The 25,609-nt window shown below is 31.3% G+C and overlaps 1 protein-coding gene across 11 annotated transcripts in view; it reads left to right on the forward strand.

The window, feature by feature from the left end:
* The window catches only part of LOC145284732 (putative sodium/potassium/calcium exchanger CG1090), a 554,458-nt gene that overhangs the window by 104,067 nt on the left and 424,782 nt on the right, over positions 1–25,609 (forward strand). For 2 of the 11 annotated variants that reach the window (XM_080133675.1, XM_080133676.1), the window contains exon 2: positions 9,838–9,959. The exons of the other annotated variants lie outside the window; for them this stretch is intronic. The gene's annotated coding sequence lies outside the window, so the exon portion shown is untranslated. The remainder of the gene's footprint in view (positions 1–9,837; positions 9,960–25,609) is intronic. 11 annotated transcript variants of the gene reach the window in all.

The following is a 25,609-nucleotide window of genomic DNA, read 5'->3' on the forward strand; positions in this document are numbered from 1 at the left end:
CCAAAGTAGCTGAGCAGCGGCTTGGTTCCCACCAGTTTTGGCAAATAGCAAACAGAATCCTGAACAGAAGCGTGTGCTCCATCCCAACTATTATCAATGGACCTGAGGTAATCTCGTCAGCATCAGACAAAGCCAAACTCTTTGTCAAGAACTTTGCAGCTAATTCTACCCTTTGCGACCAAGGCCGCCAACTCCCAATATTTCCTCCTGTATCAGAAAACATGCTATGTGATATACGTATATCTGTACGTGATGTTGCCAAGCTAATCAAAAACCTTGATTCCAGTAAAGCAACTGGCCCTGACGGTATTCCAATTATAGTACTCAAAAAACTTCAACCTGAACTAGCGCCCATACTTACAAAACTGTTTAAACGTTGTCTTAAGGAGAATAGCTTCCCATCTCCCTGGAAAATTTCATCAGTATGCCCTGTATTTAAGAATTCAGGTGATCGCTCATCCCCCTCTCAGTACAGGCCAATAAGTCTCCTGTGCGTCATGAGTAAGTTGCTGGAATCTGTGTTAAATACAGAAGTAACCACCATCTCAACAAAAATAACCTTCTTAGTGACACTCAATATGGTTTCCGTTCTGCTAGATCTACAGCAGATGTGCTTACAGTTATATCTCATAGGATTAGCAAATCTCTCGACGAAGGCAACCTTTCTAGGGCAATTGCTCTTGACATATCTAAGGCCTTTGATAGGGTATGGCATAAAGGTTTACTTCATAAGATCTGTAGCTATGGTATAGCTGGAAATGTCTTCTCAATTATTAAATCATTTCTTTCTGATAGGTTCATAAGAGTAGTAGTTGAGGGGCAAAAATCAGAAGCTCACAGTATTAATGCCGGTGTCCCTCAGGGGTCCATCCTGGGCCCAACTCTTTTCCTGATCTACATTAATGATCTTCCAAATCACATCCTTACATCATTTGTAGACATTTATGCTGACGACACTACCATTTATGGTAGCACATCTAAGACAGTAAATGACCAAGTTCTCTCCAATTCTCTCTCCTCTGATCTTGAGCACGTAGTACAATGGGGAAAGGAGTGGCTGGTTACTTTTAATGCATCTAAAACCAAGCTTCTCTCTTTACATCATCAACATTCTGATCCACATCTGGCATCAATTGAAATGAATGGCTCTCGTCTTCAGGAGGCCTGAAGTTTTGACAAGCTTCTGGGCTTGACCATTACTGCTGATCTTAAATGGAACATGTACATCAAATCTGTTGCCAAGGCCACTGGAAAAATGGTGGGATCTTTCTATCGATCCTGTAGATATCTCACTGCTGATGCAATTCTCTACCTATATAAGAGCCAGGTATGTCCAAGGATGGAATACTGTTGCCACATCTGGGCAGGAACTGCTAGAAAGGACTTGTCCTACCTTGATAAAGTTCAAAATAGACTTCGTAGCCTCGTAGGAGATGTCCTTTTCTCTTCCCTGCAACCTCTATCTCACAGAAGAGATGTTGCGAGTTTGTCTCTGATGTATCGTTATTTTCATGGAAAGTGTTCGACTGAGCTTCAATCTATGGTCCCCCCTCGCCTAACTTTCATAAGAAACACTCGTCTAGCTGTAAACACTATCAATAATTCCCCCCACTCTTTATCTGTGCCTAAACCTAAATGTAGATTCCATGAACAAAGCTTCTTTCTTAGAACTGCACGCCTGTGGAATTGTCTTCCGTTTTCCTGCTTTCCGGGTGACTACAATATGGTTGTGTTCAAGTCTAACGTAAACAAATTCTTGATGAACCTCCCCTTAAGTAATCCAATTTACCAAATTTTCATTACTAATGATTATTATATTGTCCAATTTCTACTGTACACTCTTTAACCCTTATCCTTAAGTGGCCTCTTGGCCTTGATAATGTGGTCATTCCTATGTAAAAAAAAAAGAAATATAACAGATATGATAAAGAATATGACTTAGTAGCACCAAGGAAATTTCCCAGGGCGTCCATTCCTCTATTTTATACTTTGAGGAAAATATCTGAAGAATTTATCGAAATCCCCGCAAATATGAACTCATGAATGAAAAAATGGAAGAGTTAATGATTGTTCAGCATCAGAAACATTATTTTACACATAATTTTTGTTTATTTTTGCATTTTCCTGGCATATAACCCAGGAAAAATGCACTTTTTCAAGAAATTTTAAAATTTGACCTGGGTGATAAAATGTGTGATCTAGATTTGGATAAAAATAAAAAAAATTGTCTCTTACATATTTTCAACAACATCATTAAATAACGTTTCCATGAAACAGATTTTTTATTTAGACCTTTATAGAGCCTGTGACTTAGTTTATCAGAAAAATATATTTTCGGCTTCACAAGCCAAGTTTCTTTACAAAATGAGGTGTGGCTTTACCTGTATGCATCAGATTTTGTTAAATATGGCGTTTTCAGATCAGTTAATTATATACTGTATTTGAATGTTTGAGTTTCCACATTTCATTATTGCATTGGCGATCCTGTGGGCCTCTAAAGTTAAAAATTCTCAAATTTTTGTAAAAATGAAAAAAAATTGTCACAGACATAAATCTGCAATTCAGCTAAAAAAAAAAATCCCTTAAAAGCGTTTTGGGCATCTTTTTTTACAGAAGTCTATCTACACATCCTTGCCTGGATCCCTCATTTTTTGTAATGGATAAGTAATATTTGAAATATGGCCTTTCTTTTGGGTGCCTTGAAATTTGTCATTTTCACCTAATTTTTCCCACAAATGCTGCCATAGCTCCAAAATTCTAGGCTAGAACTTGATAAACCCGTTTTGAAAGTTTAACTTATTGCCTACACATATTATTACATGATAAAGGGCTGTCCTCTTTTCATGTAAGTAAAAAAATAGGGAATTGGTTAAATGTAAATATGAAATAGGATAGTCAAGGATTTGAACTTGCGAAGCTAGATTTGGAATTGAAAATTCCAATCATAAGTTAAAATAAATACAGAATGTTATTGAAATAAGGAATTGCATATCTGTTTATTGGAAAAGAAATGTAATAATGAAATTTGTTTCTGTGAAAATTAAAATAAGGAATTTAATCGTCAATTGAAATTGTAAACATATTTTGTAAAGAGGTTATTTGAAAAATAGGTTACTGAACTCGGGGTCATGTCAAATTTGGCAACGTGACGCATGTCATCCAACGTGCTTTATGAGCACATGTTTAATCATGCGATGACGTGACGAGTTCTCAATATAGGTAGAGTTTTAAATGCAGTCTGAGAGAAGAGGAGAAGAGTCGGGGAGAAAGAGCCGAGAAAGAGAGAGAGAGATGGCTGCTGACGTCAAACCTTGGAAGCGAAAGGTTAGAGAAGAAAAAGCCATGTAAAGAAACTTTGAATTCCTCAAGTAAAATCATGGACCGATCATGAAATAAAGGACGTCATCATCTTTGTGTATCTGCGTCTTCGTGTTGTGATTCAACAGAAAAGGTATTGTCTATTTATATTATAAGAACTTTGTGAAAATCATCATCTCAAAAATAGGTAAGAAATATACGTATCAATATTTATAGAAACACTCCCGTTCATACAGAACTGTCAAAAGTATAAACGCACTATCTCTCGGTCTATCTATCTATATATCAAATCTCCTCTCATTGTGTATTACAAGCCGTCGGCTCTCTTGTATTAACATGTACCACAAACAGGAACATCTTAAGACTCTAATTTCCCATTAAGACTCTTCTAAGACTGTCTCTAGATATCACACTAAGACTTTCTAATACAAACAAGAACATTAAATAAGAACTCACGTAACATACGCACATATTTAGTACCTACTAAAATAACACCAATTACATAATAATATGACCACATGCCGAGGTTTGAACTTGTGAGGGCTGGCTGAAAATAATTTTGGCTTCATGTGGGAAAAATCTCTTCATGGATGGTTGAATAGTAACATAGGAATGTTGAATCCTCCAACTACATCCACAGCAATGTTTTCTCTCACCAATGTTTGCTCAACTAATCCTTTGACTGACTTTAGACTGGGCTCGAAACCGCTATCTCCAGACAATGCTCACAAGGTAGCGGTTTTGATCCCACCCAACGCCAGATTAGTTGACCAAACCGTGGTGAGAATTCAACATTCCTATCCCAACGCGGTTACCCTGACAACAAAGACAAAATGAATAATTGGCCGAAACGTCATGAAAACAACAATTAGAAGATGAGGATAATTGTCCAAATAATGAAATAAAATAAATTATTCAAAATTACTCATTTAAAAAAAAAATTCCAAATTATAATAATAGAATTTTACATGTCTTCAGCACATATGTTGAGGGAAGAAAATAGAAAAGTCAAAAATTGATTGCTTGGTTTAATCATATGACATAGAAATTTGAAATTAAGGGAAATCGAAGCAAGGATTTTAGAGAAGCTAAATAATGATGCTAAAAACCTTCATTCTCCCTTGATCCAGCCAGAAGCAATTTCTATTTAAGAAAGTATTGTCTTATTGAATAAAATATAGGTTGTTGGGGACAGGACGGTCTGCAGTGAGATAGACGATCCCATCTCCATGTGTGATATGGTGATGTATTTAATGGTAGAGGAATTGAAAAGACAAAAGGTCGCATAATGAAGAGGAAAATATACCGTTATATATCAACGAAACAAATGCAATTTATTTACATAAATATACAGGAAAGAGTGAGAGGAAGTGATAGGAAGAATAAGAGTTCAGTGAAAGATGAGTAACGTTACTTGTGACTGGCTAGTCAGGAACGCGGTGGTGGTTCATAGCTCCACCGGAGCGGTGTTTGTCACATCTTGACTGGTTGAGCGTTCAGCAGAAAAGAGGGTGAAATATGAGAAATAGGAAGTGACGTAGCTAGGTTGCTCTTCTGAGTTAAAGGGCGATAATCGAGTAAGGCTGAGAGTTCTCAACTCCCACAAGGCAATGTTAAAATTCTTCATGCATCTTCAGCTAAAATTATGAAAATTATGTCTTTAAACCTGGTCTATATAAGATGCACAATGAAACATATGCATCTATACATATAAAAACATATTTTTGCTAACCTGGAAGGATAATATCATAGTGAACGAACATATACTACACAGTCAACATAGTTTTTTTTTTTTTGTGCAACTCTGGCTTTGAGAGATGAGTCTCATCAGTTGACGTAACAAACCCACTTTTTATCGCAAGTCACAACCTGGTTGAGAAAGAAGGGAAGATGACACTTCATAACAGCATTTCTTTTGGTTGTCGTTCAATTTGTGAGGCACCCATTTATCAAATTTTTTGTCTTACCAATTTCTCTGAAGATATTTTTATATACGTTATGTCTAATTCAGAAGCAAGTTCTCGAATATTTGTGCATGAATTGGCTCCGAATAAGGCTCTCAATTGGCTCCGAATAAGGTTCTCAATTAATTGATTGTTAACAACACCCGATGGCCAACCACTACACTAATCATCTTCAAAATCCTCATCGCCACCACAAAATTTCTTAAACCACCATTGTGGTATGCATTCAGGAGTTGTTCCTGGGTCAAATTGATATTGCAAGCTGTTTCAGCAGCTTTTTGGCCTAGCTTGAATTGAAATAAGAAAATTTGTGCAAATTTGCTTTTTTTTTTGTCTTGTATTCAATGTTCTGGAAAAAAAAACATCATTGTTTTAAAACGATTGTAATTCAAACGATTAGATAAAGCGAAAATGCTCTTTAAAATGATATATAAAGTAAATTAATTATAATGAAAACTTATTTGAAAATACATTATTTGAAAATATATCATTTAAAATCCAAATCAAAAATTCTGCAAGCACTTTCTTCTCAACCTAATACAATAGTTGATTTAATTAATTTTTTGCATTTGTTTAAAAATGCAAAGGCATAAATAAATTATGTTTAACTCTTCATTGGCTAAGATCACATTGTAGTTTCCCTGCCTGTGAACCGCTTAAAGATTCTCTGTCACGTTCTTTCCTCACTTATTTGGGAAGCTGCACTGGTTTGCAGACAGGTTTGTGTATCAATGTCTATGTAAGATGGAGATGCCTGACTTGTCATTGAAATGCCTAGAAACTGGCTTTTCTGAGTTAACAAAGGAATCTGCATGAAACTTGTGGTCGATAGCACCTTATCGATCTCATTTTGACCATCTTGTCAAGAACTGTCAAATGCCTCGGGGCAAATCAGAGTTCTTAAGATAGTTCTGAGCCATTCTCACAAAGCTTCCTTGATCCAGTGAACTTTCTAGGTCTTTTAAAAGGAAATTCACAAGAGATTAATCAGAAAGAAAAGTTCTTGTGATTAGATTCACTCTAAATAAAGTATGGTGCTAGACATTAATCATGTCTCTCTGACCTAGCGATTGGCTTGAAATGTATCTTCCCTCAATACTATACAACACAGTTTTAGAATGGACTCGTCCACGCTTGAAGAATCAATCACGCTTTCTTCCAATGTCACAAACCCTGGCAGTTCTGGGAGTATGTCAATAAGATGACAGTATATATCAATCCTAAGTATCTTCTGTCAATAAACATATCATACATAATTGACAATGTCAGGCCAGTGTGGGACAGGAAGAGACGACTGGTGTTACTTATGATCCTGGCTGTAGGATGAATAGTAGTGTGGACATCACATTTGAGAGATGACCAAAGGGTTCAATCTTTTGCTGATCGGGGTCTGATCACTTTTTTCAAGCACTAGTTGAAAGTCAAGATCAACAGACAATAAAGATATAAAATCTTTCTATGACGATTTGAAGAAAGTGTATGGGCTAAGGTAACTCTCCAGTGCTTGATGGTGAAACACTCCACACTGACAGGAAAGAAACCTTGTTATGCTTAATTCTAATTCTGAGATAGATAGAGAGGCTATAGCTACAAATCTGCAGCGACCAGAAATATATCAGTTATCTTATATCCAATCTTTTATAGAAATAAAAAATGTCATTAAGCAAATTTTGTCTGACAATACCCCAGGTAAAGACAGAATTCCACCCATAATGTTGAATTACAAAACTAATTAAAAATCTTTTTGAACTGTTTGTAATCATTTGGAGATATGGAAACATACCACAAATATGCCTTCATAAAATGTATTTTCACAAACAAGGCAGTAAGAATGTTTGCAATAATTCCAGTAGTGTCTCCCTTCTTTCCATTGCAAGAAAAATTTTAGCACAGCTTATTTCTCATAGTATAATTCAAAATCTGATAAATGCGGGTTTCGAGTAGAATGGGGAGTGATCGACATGATATTGTCCTATCGTCAGGTCACAGAAAAACAAGAAAAAAAGAAACTGTACATGTTGATTTAATAAAAGCCTTCAATGCTGTCAATAGAGGGGCATTCCAGATAATATGCTTGATGAAACTGTATTGTTTCATGAGGGTGTGAAGGGTGCTATGGTGTATGACAGTGGAGTTTCTGAACCAGCTGATGTCTCCAATGGCACAAAACAGTTCTTCTTGCACAATATTATTTTTTTACAAAGGAGTCACCACTTATCAAGGCCCAGAGGCCACTTGAGGATAAGGGTTATTGAGTGTACAATAGTCAATGGAATAATATCGTAGTAATCATAAGTAGTGGAAATTTGGTAAATTGGATTACTTAAGGGGAGGTTCATCAAGAATTTGTTTACGTTGGACTTGAAGACTACCAAATTGTAGTCAGCTGGAAAACAGGCAAACGAAAGAGAGTTCCACAGGCGTGCAGTTTTAAAAAAGAAGCGTTGTTCCCATGAACAACGCTTCTTAATCTACGTTTAGGTTTAGGCATAGATAAAGAGTGGGGAAAATTATGGATAGTGGTTTCAACTAGACGGGTGTTTTTCATGAAAGTTTGGCGAGGGGGGACCATAGATTGGAGCTCAGACGAGCACTTGCCATGACGATAAAGCAGAGACAGGCTCACAATGTCTCTTCTGTAGGAAAGACGTCCCAGGGAAGAGAAAAGGGTTACAAATTCTATTTTGAACTCTGTCAGGGCAGGATAAGGTTCTTCTAGCAGTTTCTGTCCAGATCTGGCCACAGTACTCCATCCTTGAATGTACCTGGCTTTTATATAGATAGAGAACTGCATCAGCAGTTAAATATTTGCAGGATCGATAGAAGGATCCCACCATTTTTCCAGCAACCTTTGCAATAGATTTGATGTACATGTTCTATTTCAGATCAAGAGTAAAGGTCGAGCTTGTCAAAGCATGGAGCCTCCCCAAGACGAGAGTCATGCATTTCAATTGATGCCAGATGGGGATCAGAGCATTGATGATAGAATCTTGGTTTTAGATGCATTAAAAGTAACCAGCCACCGTGCTTAAGATTAGAGGAGAGAGAATCAGAGAGAATTTTGTCATTTACAGCCTTTGATATGTTGCTATAGATGGTAGCATCATGAGCATAAATGTCTACAAATAATCTTAGGATTTTATTTTGGGAGATCATTAATGTAGATCAGGAAAAGAGTTGGGTCCAGGATGGACCCTTGAGGGACTCCAGCGTTAATACTGTGAGCTTCTGATTTCTGCCCATCAACCACTACTCTTATGAACCTATCAGAGAGAAATGATTTAATAATTGAAGAGACATTTCCAGCTATACCATAGCTGAAGATCTTGTGAAATAGACCTTTATGCCATACCTTATCAAAGGCTTTTAATATGTCAAGAGCAATTGCCCTAGAAAGGAAGCCTCCATCAAGAGATTCACTAATCCTATGAGATATAACCATTAGCACATCTGCTGTAGATGTATCAGAACAGAAAACATATTGCATGTCACTAAGAAGGTTATTTTTGTTGAGTTCGATGACTACTTTTCTATTTAACACAGATTCCAGCAACTTACTCATGACGCACAGGAGACTTATTGGAGAAAGAACCGATCACCTGAATTCTTAAATACAGGGCATACCGATGAGATTTTCCAGGGTGTTTGGAAGCAATTCTCCTTAAGGCAACGCTTAAACATCTTTCTAAGTATGAGAGCTAGTTCTGGTTGAAACTTTTTAAACACTATAATTGGAATGCCGTCAGGACCAGTTGCTTTACTGGAATCAAGGTTGTTGATTAATTTGGCAACATCATGCATATTTGTATGTTGCATATCATGTTTTCTGATACAGGAGGAAATATTGGGGGTTGACGGCTTTTTTTTGCATAAGATAGAATTAACTGCAAAGAGTTTGGTTTTTCTGATGCTGAAGAGATTTCCTGGAGTCCATTGATGATGGTTCGGATTGAGCACATGCTTCTGTTCAGGACCCTATTTGCCAAAACTGGTGGGAACCAAGCTGCTGAGCAGCAGCTTGGCTTAATAGACTGAGCATACAACCCTCTTATGTTCTTCATTACTTTTTTACAGTGATTGCTGGCAGTCCTGGAAGCGGATTTAGTCTCAGTACATCTATTACGTTGGAAGCAATGGAAAAAGTAATTTCTGTGCACAATGGCAGCACATTCTGGACAGAACCACAGTTGGCTGTTAGGTTTTTGCTGGAATGTTTTTTAGGGTATGAAGCGGTCTATACGTATTATTAACCATTAAATCAGATCTTATTCTATAGAGGACACATCCTTTTTAAACATGGAATGCAGAGGTAGATTTGATATAAATGCATGGAACCTATCTCAGTTAGCAATAGAGTATCAATATACTGTACGATGGAGAGGTCCTTTTCTCTGTGATGTTCCAATACACCAATAGTGATTCAAATAGTGGAGTTGAGTTCCAATATCACAATATATATATGGCTTAACAAATTGAAAAATAATTGAAACTTCTCTTCCAATTTTGGATTTTGTAATCATACCTATATTCCTTTATATTTTTTTTTTTTTTGCAGTTGATAAATTCTCTTTCTTCTGATGAGTTAAGGGAGGGAATTAAAAAAATTACATAATAATTACATGAACGATTCTGCATTACAAAACAGGTGCTATCAAGAATTGACATAAGAAATAAACGGTAAGATGGTCAACATCTTGAAATTTGGAATATACCTTTGTCATATATATATATATATATATATATATATATATATATATATATATATATATATATATTTTTTTTTTTTTTTTTTTTTCTTGTGGTCTCTTGATTTTACCAGATTCCAGGACAAGAATTCATCTAGTCTGGTGAGGTATCCGGCTTTGTGCTGTTACTTGTTCATTTTTCGTAGAATTTCTTTCATTGAAGATAAAAGTCAAAACAAATATTTTAACCATGAATTAAACATGCACCATGAAATTAACAACAATCAATTTCAGGAGTTATTTTATATATTAAAAAATATAAAGAAAAAGTAAGTCATGATTAATTCAACAAAAATACAATAACATCAAATTTCAAGGGAATAACATGTTTTGTTTATCTTTTCATATTCATTTTTGTTGTTTTATTTTCTCTTTATCTTCGATAACTCTTTAAAATTTAACTTTTTTTTTTGCAGCTTCAATCGCTGATTTTTTTTCCACTTTCTAGAATATTTCTAAATGAAATTTAAAAATAACTAAATCTTTGATTAAATTTTAAGCCTTTTATATTCAATCGTCTCAAATTATTCGTATGTATTTATTTGACTTTTAAAAAAATATTTTTAACAATAATTTTTTAAATCTAAATAAATTATTTTGGTAAATGTTACCTTACGCTAGAACAGAACACCAACCACTCTGATTTGGATTTTATAGGGGTATTCGAAGTCGCTGACAACGAATCTGAGAATCAAACCCACTGCAAATTTACGGTTTGCATGGTATGAACCCCTAGACCTTGGGATTATTTTGTGCCATTTCACCTCCTTCGATAGTGTTTTTCTTACATGATGCACTCGCGTTCGAACGGGCATAGTGGGGTGTCTCATCACATCGCGTAGGAATCTTTCTGATAAGAAAGTTAAAAAAATTTTTTAAATGTGGTTCATTTTTTTTTGTCTTACATACTTTTTAATGCTTTTTTAATTGATCAAAAAATAAAGTTTTCATGAGCGGTTTGCTAGCAGTGTCAGAAATTGTCAGTAAAAATCCGCGGTAAACAATAGAATATTTAGACTTACTGTCTTTCGAAGCTTATAACTTCTTGAAAAATGTAATTCACACCCTAATTTTTTTTTTTCATTAAAGGAGCAAAGACCAAAATTTAAATAAATAACAGGTGTAATAGCAAATTATGCAATATTTGTTTTTTTTAATCGGTTTTCCTAAAAAGAGATTTAAAAAAAAAACAACAAAATTTTACTTCCTTCAATTATAAAAAATATATATAAATTCCAAAAAATTACTTACCTATAAAAACTAGTATTCGATGAGTAGTTCAATTATTCATTGTTAAGAATTTATCCATATTTATACTTATACTCCATGTACTTTTTGAATAAAATACTTTTTTAAACAAGGATTAAAAACAAACACGAACTCACATTTTTTTTAACTGTTCAAATAAAGGGAGACAAGTCTGATTTTATTCACCTTTATAATCCGACGCATAGAAGGGACATAAATTTATATGTCTTTTTAATGCGTGCTGTAAACCAAATTTAGTATTTCGGTCCTCCATATTTAAAAAACGGAAATTATTCACTTATAAGTTTTTATTGTTAAACAAAAAACACAGTTGACCGATTTTTAAATTTTTTTTTTAATTCTCTTGATGAAATACATGAGTTTTTGATTGATATATTTTAATACTTCTTTATCGACTGAATTTTTTGTTTTTTTATATCTAAAATAAGAAAACATTATATGAAATAGAAAAAATTATTGTAAGCATCCCATATTTACTTGACAATCTAAGCATAACATAAGCTTCCACCTAAAAAAAAATTCAACATGTTTTTTTTTTTTAAATGGTTTTACACTTTGGACTTTACAGGTAAATTTCCAAAAAAACTATTCTTTTTTGTGTTCTAAATTACAATATATTATTTATTTATCTTTTATCTTCAATTTGTGATATATAAAACTTTGGTACATAAATTAATTATTAAGTTTTAATAGACATTTCAAAATGGGGGCGGGTGAATTAAAAAAAAAAACGTTTGTCCAAAATATTATATTTGGTTTATTGGAAAGAGCATAACATTTCACATTGACTCTGAAAATATCGTAAAAATTGAACCAATAGAAAAATTTTGATAGATTTTTAAAGTTTAAAAATTGAAAAATATTTAACTTGTAAAATTTAATTGATTTCATTACGTAAAAAAAAAATGGCTGCATGAAGACGCGCCGGCACTTTGTAAACACTGGTTTTTTTTTTTAAATAAAAAATATTTCTATTATTTTTAAAACAACTTTAAAAGTTTATTTTGGAAGTATATTCCATAAAGAAAATAAACAACCCACTTTTAAAAGAGAAATTACGAGATTTTTATATTTTATTCACAGTTTTGTGTGAGGGGCTAGGTGTATCAGAATTTTTTGTAGGAATTTTTGACACCTAACACGAAACTCCGAATAAAATATAAAAATCTCGTAATTTCTCTGTTAAAAGTGGGTTATTTATTTTCTTTATGGATTATACTTCCACAATAAACTATTAAAGTTGTTTTAAAAGTAATAGAAATATATATATATATTTTTAAACAGTAATGAATTTTCCGAACTCAATATTTTTAAATTTTTAAACTTTAAAAATCTATCAAAATTTTTCTATTGATTCTATTTTTACGATATTTTCAGGGGCAATGTGAAATTTTATGTTCTTTCCAATAAACCGAATATAATATTTTAGACAAACGTTTTTTTTTTTAAATTCACGCCCCCCCCCCAATTTTCAAGTTTCTATTAAAAAGTAAATAATTAATTTACTCACCGAAAAGTAAATAATTAATTTACTCACAAATTGAAGAGAAAAGGTCAATAAATAATATATTCAAATTTAAAACAAAAAAAACGTAGTGTTTTTTAGAATTTTACCTGCAAAGTTTGAAGTTTAAAACCTTTTTTTTTAAACCACGTTATTTGTTTTTTCTTTTTTTTTTTTTAATAGAACCTTGGTCCTTGCTCCTTTAATTGACAAAAAAATTAGGGCTTGAATTACATTTTTCGAGGAGTTATAAGCTTGGAAAGACAGGGGGGTCGAATAATTCACGCCTCCCATCTATTAAAAAGTAAATAATTAATTTATGTACCAAAGTCTTATATATCACAAATTGAAGAGAAAAGGTCAATAAATAATATATTCAAATTTAAAACAAACAAAAAAAAAGAACTGTTTTTTAGAAATTTACCTGTAAAGTCCGAAGTTTAAAACCTTTTTAAAAAAAAAAACCACGTTGTTTTTTGGGTTTTTTTTTTTGTTTTTTTTTTTTAATGAAACCTTGGTCCTTGCTCCTTTAATTGAAAAAACAAATTAGGGCTTGAATTACATTTTTCGAGAAGTTATAAGCTTGGAAAGATGGGGTGGAATTATTCACTATTTTCACGAAATTTCTGACACTTTGAGGGACGTCAAAAATTCCTTCAAAATTCTGATACGCCAAGCAGTTTGCAAAAACAGAAGCAGCAAACACATTTTTAGGTTTTTCGTTCTTTTTTTCTGGGGGGGTATTCCATTAACAGGTGCTTACTGTTTAATTAACCGTTTTTCCATGAGTAACGCGTCGACATTTACCATTTCACAAAAATTCTGTTTACATTGGGGAGGAGGGGGGGCGGTGGTGGTGCTAGGCCGCTAGGGTGCGTGCGCCCCAGCACCACCACAGCCCCCTCCTCTCCAATGTAAACAGAATTTTTGTGAAATGGTAAATGTCGGTGCGTTACTTACGGAAAAACGGTTAATTAAACTGCAGAAGCACATGTTAAACTACACAAGTCCTATAATTGACCCCCGTCCCCCCCCCCAAAAAAAAAGAAAAACATAAAAATGTGTTTGGTGGTTATGTTTTTGTAAACCGCTCATGAAAACTATTTTTAGATCAATTAAAAAGCATTAAAACTACATAAAAAAAAAAAATAAACCACATTTTTTTTTTAAACTTGATTTGAAATGACCGCTTAAAGATTCCTACGCAATATGATAAGACACCCTACTACGCTTGTTCGCATGCGAACATATTATTTTAGAAAAATACTACTGAAGGCAGTGGAATTGCACAAAATAATCAGAAGGTCTAGGGTTTCATACCATGCAAACGGTAAATTTGCGATGGGTTTGATTATCACATTTGTTGTTAGCGACCTCAAATATACCTAAAAAAAAAAAACAAAAACAAATCAGAATGGTCGGTGTTTTGTTGTAGAATAAGATAACATTTACCGAAAAATTTATTAAAAAAGGAAAAAAATTAACTTTTATTGGTAAATATCCAGATCCGCTACTACAGAACACCGACCACTCTAATTTTTTTTTTTTTTTTTTTTTTTTTTTTACAGGTAATTGAGGTCGCTGACAACGAATCTGATAGTCAAACTTGGGGCAAATTTACCGTTTGCATGGTATTAACCCCCCCGAACCCACGAATAACTTTTCACCATTTTGCAGCTTCCGTTTACGCTACGCGCACGCGCTGCAGCATGAACGACGGCTTGCTTCACCTAGCAAACTGCCTTCTCACATGGCGTACCAATCAAAAAATTACGGACTGACATTTTTTTAATGACTTACAGTTAAAGAAAAGTACAACAAATTGGGGAACTTTTTTTTTCTTGGCCTTTTGTTCTTCAGATGCTGCACTTCCATTTCTTGTTCTCTTTCGGTGGAGGAGAAATCCTTCACGACTGAGACAATTTTTATTTTTGTACCTTTTCTCCACGTTAAAAAACGACCCGACCCGGTGTCTAACTCTGTCCCGTAGGGAGGCATAGTAAATAGGTACAAAAGCATAAGCACCAAACATATTTATGTTTTTCATTCTTTTTTTGCAGGAGGTGGATTCAATTATAGAACTTATGTGGCTTAATAGGTGCTTTTGCAGTTTAGTTAAACGTTTTTCCGCAAGTAACGTAAATGTTAAATGGTGTTCTAATTGGTAAATGCCGGTGCGTTACTTACGGAAAATTCTGTTCCAGGTAAAAAAAAAAAAAATAGATAAATTAACCCCTCCCCCACTACTCCAACTTGGAGTGCTTTCCTTTTCTTGTTTTATTTCTTTTTCAGCTAATTTTAAATTTTCCACCCAAAAAGTGCTATAATGTATTTTTGAAAATTAGAAAATTCTATTTCCTGGGGGGGGAAAAAAATCCCCTCCCCCAACGTAATTTGCTTGGTGAAAAGCCGTCGTTTATGCTACAGCGTGCATGCGCGTAGCGTAAACGGAAGCTGCAAAATGGTGGAAAGTAGTTCGTGGGTTCAGGGGTAAATACCATGCAAACGGTAAATTTGCCCCAAGTTTGACTATCAGATTCGTTGTCAGCGCACTCAATTACCTATAAAAAAAAAAACAAATTAGAGTGGTCGGTGTTCTGTAGTAGCGTATCTGGATATTTACCAATTTTTCACATTTTTTTGTTTTTGTTGTGCAAAGAAGTTCCAAAAGAAATGTTTAAAATACCTTCATTCGCAGAATATTTTAATGAAATGTAAATTTCTAAAAGAAAAAAAAAAATAAATTCACTTATCGTATTGTTTTATTAAACCTTTTATTGTTTAAATAATTGGACTTTGCTTGTTTTATTTTTCCAAAATATAAAAGATTGACAAGACATTTTTCATTTACTAATGAGATTTTTCATTCATTTAATTAAATTTGATTTAAAAAGAGTGTCGGTAAAAAAAAATATATTAAAACTTGCCAAAAGATAAGCGCCCCCACTTTTTTTTTTAAGTCAACAGTTGGAAAAACCACTGATTTCTAACATGATTTATTTGCAATGAGAGCACTGTAAAATCTTTTTTCTCTAAGGGTTAAGTATTCATCAACCTTTTCATGGACTTGACGTAGTTAGTTAGTTATACATAAATAAACTTCGCTCACAAATGAAAATAATGTTACCATCATCAGTATGTCTTTCTTTTTTTTTTTTTGCCATGTTGTTACTGAGGGCAGATAATCAAAAAGTAGAAGTCCGTTTGTTGTTTTTACTGTAGTTTTTTTTAATCTCGGAACGGTGCGTTAGGTCACGTGGGATTCACGTTAAGATTTCTTGTTCCTTAGAAGCACCAGTTGAGTTTGAATAAAATAAATATGTATTATATTTGAAACCAAAAACAACGCATTATTACAAAATAAACAGGTATTCATTTTGTTTGACGAGGCTTTGAAATATATTTATGAATTTCAACATAATTTCCAAACAAAATAAATGTCTGTTTATTTTGTAATAATGCGTTTGTTTTTGGTTTTAAACGTATATAATACGTATTTATTTTATTCAAACTCAATCGGCGCTTCTAAGGAAAAAGAAATCTTAACATATATATATATTTATATATATATATATATATATATATATATATATATATATATATATATATATATATATATATATATATATGCATATTTGATTATTGTTGTCTTTGTGAAAGTAAAACCATAATTAGAAGCAAGCATATGCCCAGCAAGAGTATTTTTGATACTATCAAATTTAACAGCCCTACAAATCTTATAAATCCTTTATTAAAGCGGTAATTGCTGATGTAGTAATTGTTGTAATTGCTACAAGGTATGTAACAGAGGTGGTACAAATGTTTTTATGCTTGTTAAAAAATTCTTAATGGTGAAAGAAGTGAATTGGAAGGTCTTAAAGCTGTATTTAGTTACGACTATATATAAGTGTTCATTGGATGTGTAAGTGAGCAGAATGATAGATCTAGATGTATGGGTAGAAAGGATGTTTTTGTGGATAATACAGAGAGCTTTTCTTTTAGAATTAAGATTAAGTGTTTTAGGTATTTCAGATTTTTAAGTGAACTCTTACTCTATCACACACAATTTAAAGAACCTCCCAATATATTTTCTTACTTTCCTCTTATATCCTGAAAATCCTCGTGTTTTCTTTTGTGCCTGTGTTTTCTTACCCTTTTTTCTACTATTGTATGGATAAATACTTCGTTAATCCTGAAATATGTCATTTATCTTGAGAAAGCTTGAATACATTTCTTAGACGAGATATCGATTCCTCTACACGATATTGTGACACTTTGAAATTCGATAGTACTTTTGAAGCCTCTGAAATGACACAAGGAAGATACGAGGTTCTTTCAATAAGTTTCTGGACTTTTTTGTACAAGCATTTAAAATTGTCATAGACTCTTAAAAATTCAATGTTATTGCTATAACTCTTATGAGATGACTGGCCAATTTTTATAGTTTCAGGTTCAAATGTTCAACTACAGCAGAAATTGGAATACACCCTACTAAAACCTGATTGTTACAGCTAGTTAATTTCAAAAATATAATCTGGATGTGGGGACATTTTAGAAGAACAATATGCACTAAAATTCTGTTTTAAACTTTAAAAAAAAATGCCACAGAAACATATGAAATGCTTCAGACTGCTTTTGGACTATCTTGTATAAATCAAGCATCAGTCTTTGAATGGTATAAGAGATTCAAGGAAGGCAGCGAGTCTGTGAGGGATGATGAGAGCTGTGAAGAATAAGGAAGTCAGAACAGCAAAGTTGATTGGCCAAATAAAGAATTTCATGGATAAGGACCGTCATATGTCTATAGGGACAATAACTGCGCAGTTTGATGTCAGTGTGGGAACTGTACACACAATTATTCACAAGGAACAGAAGATGTGGAAAATTTTGTTCCAAGGGTGCTCCGCCTTTGTCACAGACAATTTCACCAAGATGAGCATCAAGACAATTCCTCACCCTCCCTATTGTCCAGACCTTGCTCCCTGTGACTTTTGATTATTCCCTAAACTCATGGTAAACCTTAGAGATGTCGTTATGAGACAATTGAGTCGATGAAAGAGTTTGTTACAAAGGTCATTGACACGCTCACACAAGAAGACTTCCATGGAGTTTTCCAGAAGTTGTTGGAACGATACAAGAAGTGCATTGCAGCAAGAGGGGATTACTTCGAAGGGGACTAGAGTTTCATGTGTCAATACTATCAATAATAATGCTCATATGAAAAACGTTTCATGTGTCAATACTATCAATAATAATGCTCATATGAAAAATGTTTCATGTGTCAATACTATCAATAATAATGCTCATATGACAAGCGTTTCATGTGTCAATACTATCAATAAAAATGCTCATATGAAAAATGTTTCATGTGTCAATACTATCAATAATAATGCTCATATGAAAAGCGTTTCATGTGTCAATACTATCAATAATAATGCTCATATGAAAAATGTTTCATGTGTCAATACTATCAATAATAATGCTCATATGAAAAACGTTTCATGTGTCAATACTATCAATAATAATGCTCATATGAAAAGCGTTTCATGTGTCAATACTATCAATAATAATGCTCATATGAAAAATGTTTCATGTGTCAATACTATCAATAATAATGCTCATATGAAAAATGTTTCATGTGTCAATACTATCAATATTAATGCTCATATGAAAAGCGTTTCCTGTGTCAATACTATCAATAATAATGCTCATATGAAAAACGTTTCATGTGTCAATACTATCAATAATAATGCTCATATGAAAAGCGTTTCCTGTGTCAATACTATCAATAATAATGCTCATATGAAAAACGTTTCATGTGTCAATACTATCAATAATAATGTTCATATGAAAAACGTTTCATGTGTCAATACTATCAATAATAATGCTCATATGAAAAGCGTTTCATGTGTCAATACTATAAATAATAATGCTCATATGAAAAATGTTTCATGTGTCAATACTATCAATAATAATGCTCATATGAAAAATGTTTCATGTGTCAATACTATCAATATTAATGCTCATATGAAAAACGTTTCATGTGTCAATACTATCAATAATAATGCTCATATGAAAAACGTTTCATGTGTCAATACTATCAATAATAATGCTCATATGAAAAATGTTTCATGTGTCAATACTATAAATAATAATGCTCATATAAAAAATGTTTCATGTGTCAATACTATACATAATAATGCTCATATGAAAAACGTTTCATGTGTCAATACTATCAATAATAATGCTCATATGAAAAGCGTTTCATGTGTCAATACTATAAATAATAATGCTCATATGAAAAATGTTTCATGTGTCAATACTATCAATAATAATGCTCATATGAAAAATGTTTCATGTGTCAATACTATCAATAATAATGCTCATATGAAAAACGTTTCATGTGTCAATCCTATCAATAATAATGCTCATATGAAAAATGTTTATGCGTCAATACTATCAATAATAATGCTCATATGAAAAACGTTTCATGTGTCAATACTATCAATAATAATGCTCATATCAAAAATGTTTCATATGTCAATACTATAAATAATAATGCTCATATGAAAAATGTTTCATGTGTCAATACTATCAATAATAATGCTCATATGAAAAACGTTTCATGTGCCAATACTATCAATAATAATGCTCATATGACAAGCGTTTCATGTATCAATACTATAAATAATAACTCTCATATGAAAAATGTTTCATGTGTCAATACTATCAATAATAATGCTCATATGAAAAATGTTTCATGTGTCAATACTATCAATAATAATGCTCATATGAAAAACGTTTCATGTGTCAATACTATCAATAATAATGCTCATATGAAAAATGTTTCATGTGTCAATACTATCAATAATAATGCTCATATGAAAAACGTTTCATGTGTCAATACTATCAATAATAATGCTCATATGAAAAGCGTTTCATGTGTCAATACTATAAATAATAATGCTCATATGAAAAATGTTTCATGTGTCAATACTATCAATAATAATACTCATATGAAAAATGTTTCATGTGTCAATACTATCAATATTAATGCTCATATGAAAAACGTTTCATGTGTCAATACTATCAATAATAATGCTCATATGAAAAACGTTTCATGTGTCAATACTATCAATAATAATGCTCATATGAAAAATGTTTCATGTGTCAATACTATAAATAATAATGCTCATATAAAAAATGTTTCATGTGTCAATACTATACATAATAATGCTCATATGAAAAACGTTTCATGTGTCAATACTATCAATAATAATGCTCATATGAAAAGCGTTTCATGTGTCAATACTATAAATAATAATGCTCATATGAAAAATGTTTCATGTGTCAATACTATCAATAATAATGCTCATATGAAAAATGTTTCATGTGTCAATACTATCAATAATAATGCTCATATGAAAAACGTTTCATGTGTCAATCCTATCAATAATAATGCTCATATGAAAAATGTTTTATGCGTCAATACTATCAATAATAATGCTCATATGAAAAACGTTTCATGTGTCAATACTATCAATAATAATGCTCATATCAAAAATGTTTCATATGTCAATACTATAAATAATAATGCTCATATGAAAAATGTTTCATGTGTCAATACTATCAATAATAATGCTCATATGAAAAACGTTTCATGTGCCAATACTATCAATAATAATGCTCATATGACAAGCGTTTCATGTATCAATACTATACATAATAACTCTCATATGAAAAATGTTTCATGTGTCAATACTATCAATAATAATGCTCATATGAAAAATGTTTCATGTGTCAATACTATCAATAATAATACTCATATGAAAAACGTTTCATGTGTCAATACTATCAATAATAATGCTCATATGAAAAATGTTTCATGTGTCAATACTATCAATAATAATGCTCATATGAAAAACGTTTCATGTGTCAATACTATCAATAATAATGCTCATGTGAAAAATGTTTCATGTGTCAATACTATAAATAATAATGCTCATATGAAAAATGTTTAATGTGTCAATACTATCAATAATAATGCTCATATGAAAAACGTTTCATGTGTCAATACTATCAATAATAATGCTCATATGAAAAATGTTTCATGTGTCAATCCTATCAATAATAATGCTCATATGAAAAACGTTTCATGTGTCAATACTATCAATAATAATGCTCATATGAAAAATATTTCATGTCTCAATACTATCAATAATAATGCTCATATGAAAAATGTTTCATGTGTCAATACTATCAATAATAATGCTCATATGAAAAATGTTTCATGTGTCAATACTATCAATAATAATGCTCACATGTAAAACATTTCATGTGTCAATACTATCAAGAATAATGCTCATATGAAAAACATTTCATGTGTCAATACTATTAATAATAATGCTCATATGAAAAACGTTTCATGTGTCAATACTATCAATAATAATGCTCATATGAAAATGTTTCATGTGTCAATACTATTAATAATAATGCTCATATGAAAAATGTTTCATGTGTCAATACTGTTAATAATAATGCTCATATGATAAATGTTTCATGTGTCAATACTATCAATAATAATGCTCATATGAAAAACATTTCATGTGTCAATACTATCAATAATAATGCTCACATGAAAAAGTGTTTCATGTGTCAATACTATCAATAATAATGCTCATATGAAAAATGTTTCATGTGTCAATACTATCAATAATAATGCTCATATGAAAAACGTTTCATGTGTCAATACTATCAATAATAATGCTCATATGAAAAACGTTTCATGTGTCAATACTATCAATAATAATGCTCATATGAAAAATGTTTCATGTGTCAATACTATAAATAATAATGCTCATATAAAAAATGTTTCATGTGTCAATACTATACATAATAATGCTCATATGAAAAACGTTTCATGTGTCAATACTATCAATAATAATGCTCATATGAAAAGCGTTTCATGTGTCAATACTATAAATAATAATGCTCATATGAAAAATGTTTCATGTGTCAATACTATCAATAATAATGCTCATATGAAAAATGTTTCATGTGTCAATACTATCAATAATAATGCTCATATGAAAAACGTTTCATGTGTCAATCCTATCAATAATAATGCTCATATGAAAAATGTTTTATGCGTGAATACTATCAATAATAATGCTCATATGAAAAACGTTTCATGTGTCAATACTATCAATAATAATGCTCATATCAAAAATGTTTCATATGTCAATACTATAAATAATAATGCTCATATGAAAAATGTTTCATGTGTCAATACTATCAATAATAATGCTCATATGAAAAACGTTTCATGTGCCAATACTATCAATAATAATGCTCATATGACAAGCGTTTCATGTATCAATACTATAAATAATAATGCTCATATGAAAAATGTTTCATGTGTCAATACTATCAATAATAATGCTCATATGAAAAATGTTTCATGTGTCAATACTATCAATAATAATGCTCATAGGAAAAACGTTTCATGTGTCAATACTATCAATAATAATGCTCATATGAAAAATGTTTCATGTGTCAATACTATCAATAATAATGCTCATATGAAAAACGTTTCATGTGTCAATACTATCAATAATAATGCTCATGTGAAAAATGTTTCATGTGTCAATACTATAAATAATAATGCTCATATGAAAAATGTTTCATGTGTCAATACTATCAATAATAATGCTCATATGAAAAACGTTTCATGTGTCAATACTATCAATAATAATGCTCATATGAAAAATGTTTCATGTGTCAATCCTATCAATAATAATGCTCATATGAAAAACGTTTCATGTGTCAATACTATAAATAATAATGCTCATATGAAAAATGTTTCATGTGTCAATACTATCAATAATAATGCTCATATGAAAAATGTTTCATGTGTCAATACTATAAATAATAATGCTCATATGAAAAATGTTTCATGTGTCAATACTATCAATAATAATGCTCATATGAAAAATGTTTCATGTGTCAATACTATCAATAATAATGCTCATATGAAAAACTTTTCATGTGTCAATACTATCAATGATAATGCTCATATGAAAAAGTGTTTCATGTGTCAATACTATCAATAAGAATGCTCATATGAAAAACGTTTAATGTGTCAATACTATCAATGATAATGCTCATATAAAAATGTTTCATGTGTCAATACTATCAATAAAAATGCTCATATGAAAAACCTTTTATACGTCAATACTATCAAGAAAAATGCTCATATGAAAAATGTTTCATGTGTCAATACTATCAATGATAATGCTCATATGAAAAAGTGTTTCATGTGTCAATACTATCAATAATAATGCCCATATGAAAAACGTTTCATGTGTCAATACTATCAATAGTAATGCTCATATGAAAAACGTTTCATGTGTCAATACTATCAATAAAAATGCTCATATGAAAAACGTTTTATGTGTCAATACTATCAATAATAATGCTCATATGAAAAATGTTTCATGTGTCAATACTATCAATGATAATGCTCATATGAAAAATGTTTTATGTGTCAATACTATCAATAATAATGCTCATATGAAAAACGTTTCATGTGTCAATACTATCAATGATAATGCTCATATGAAAAAGTGTTTCATGTGTCAATACTATCAATAATAATGCTCATATGAAAAATGTTTCATGTGTCAATACTATCAATGATAATGCTCATATGAAAAACGTTCCATGTGTCAATACTATCCATAATATTGCTCATATTAAAAACATTTCATGTGTCGCTACTATCAATAATAATGCTCATATGAAAAATGTTTCATGTGTCAATACTATCAATAATAATGCTCATATGAAAAACGTTTCATGTGCCAATACTATTAATAATAATGCTCATATGAAAAACGTTTCATGTGTCAATACTATCAATAATAATGCTCATATGAAAAATGTTTCATGTGTCAATACTATCAATAATAATGCTCATATGAAAAACGTTTCATGTGTCAATACTATCAATAATAATGCTCATATGAAAAATGTTTCATGTGTCAATACTATAAATAATAATGCTCATATGATAAATGTTTCATGTGTCAATACTATCAATAATAATGCTCATATGAAAAACGTTTCATGTGTCAATACTATCAATGATAATGCTCATATGAAAAAGTGTTTCATGTGTCAATACTATCAATAATAATGCTCATATGAAAAATGTTTCATGTGTCAATACTATCAATGATAATGCTCATATGAAAAACGTTTCATGTGTCAATACTATCAATAATATTGCTCATATTAAAACATTTCATGTGTCGATACTATCAATAATAATGCTCATATGAAAAACGTTTCATGTGTCAATACTATCAATAATAATGCTCATATGAAAAACGTTTCATGTGCCAATACTATCAATAATAATGCTCATATGAAAAACGTTTCATGTGTCAATACAATAAACAATGATGCTCATATGAAAAACGTTTCATGTGTCAATACTATCAATAATAATGCTCATATGAAAAACGTTACATGTGTCAATACTATCAATAATAATGCTCATATGAAAAGCGTTTCATGTGTCAATACTATAAATAAAAATGCTTATATGAAAATGTTTCATGTGTCAATACTATCAATAAGAATGCTCATATGAAAAATGTTTCATGTGTCAATACTATCAATAATAATGCTCATATGAAAAACGTTTTATGTGTCAATACTATCAATAATAATGCTCATATGAAAAACGTTTCATGTGTCAATACTATCAATAACAATGCTCATATGAAAAACGTTTCATGTGTCAATACTATCAATAATAATGCTCATATGAAAAATGTTTCATGTGTCAATACTATCAATAATAATGCTCATATGAAAAATGTTTCATGTGTCAATACTATCAATGATAATGCTCATATGAAAAAGTGTTTCATGTGTCAATACTATCAATAAGAATGCGCATATGAAAAACGTTTCATGTGTCAATACTATCAATGATAATGCTCATATGAAAAATGTTTCCTGTGTCAATACTATCAATAATAATGCTCATATGAAAAATGTTTCATGTGTCAATACTATCAATAATAATGCTCATATGAAAAACGTTTCATGTGTCAATACTATCAATAACAATGCTCATATGAAAAACGTTTTATGTGTCAATACTATAAATAATAATGCTCATATAAAAATGCTTCATGTGTCAATACTATCAATAATAATGCTCATATGAAAAATGCTTTATGTGTCAATACTATCAATAATAATGCTCATAGGAAAAAACGTTTCATGTGTCAATACTATCAATAATAATGCTCATATGGAAAACGTTTCCTGTGTCAATACTAGCAATAACAATGCTCATATGAAAAACGTTTTATTTGTCAATACTATCAATAATAATGCTCATATGAAAAATGTTCATGTGTCAATACTATCAATAATAATGCTCATATGGAGAATGATTCATGTGTCAATACTATCAATGATAATGCTCATATGAAACATGATTCATGTGTCAATACTATCAATAATAATGCTCATATGAAAAATGTTTCATGTGTCAATACTATCAATAATAATGCTCACATGTAAAACATTTCATGTGTCAATACTATCAAGAACAATGCTCATATGAAAAATGCCTCATGTGTAAATACTATCAATAATAATGCTCATATGAAAAATGCTTCATGTGTCAATACTATTAATAATAATGCTCATATGATAAATGTTTCATGTGTCAATACTATCAATAATAATGCTCATATGAAAAATATTTCATGTCTCAATACTATCAA

The sequence above is a fragment of the Euprymna scolopes genome, chromosome 9 (assembly GCF_053919585.1).
Source record: "Euprymna scolopes isolate OS-2025 chromosome 9, ASM5391958v1, whole genome shotgun sequence".
NCBI lineage: Eukaryota > Metazoa > Mollusca > Cephalopoda > Sepiida > Sepiolidae > Euprymna > Euprymna scolopes.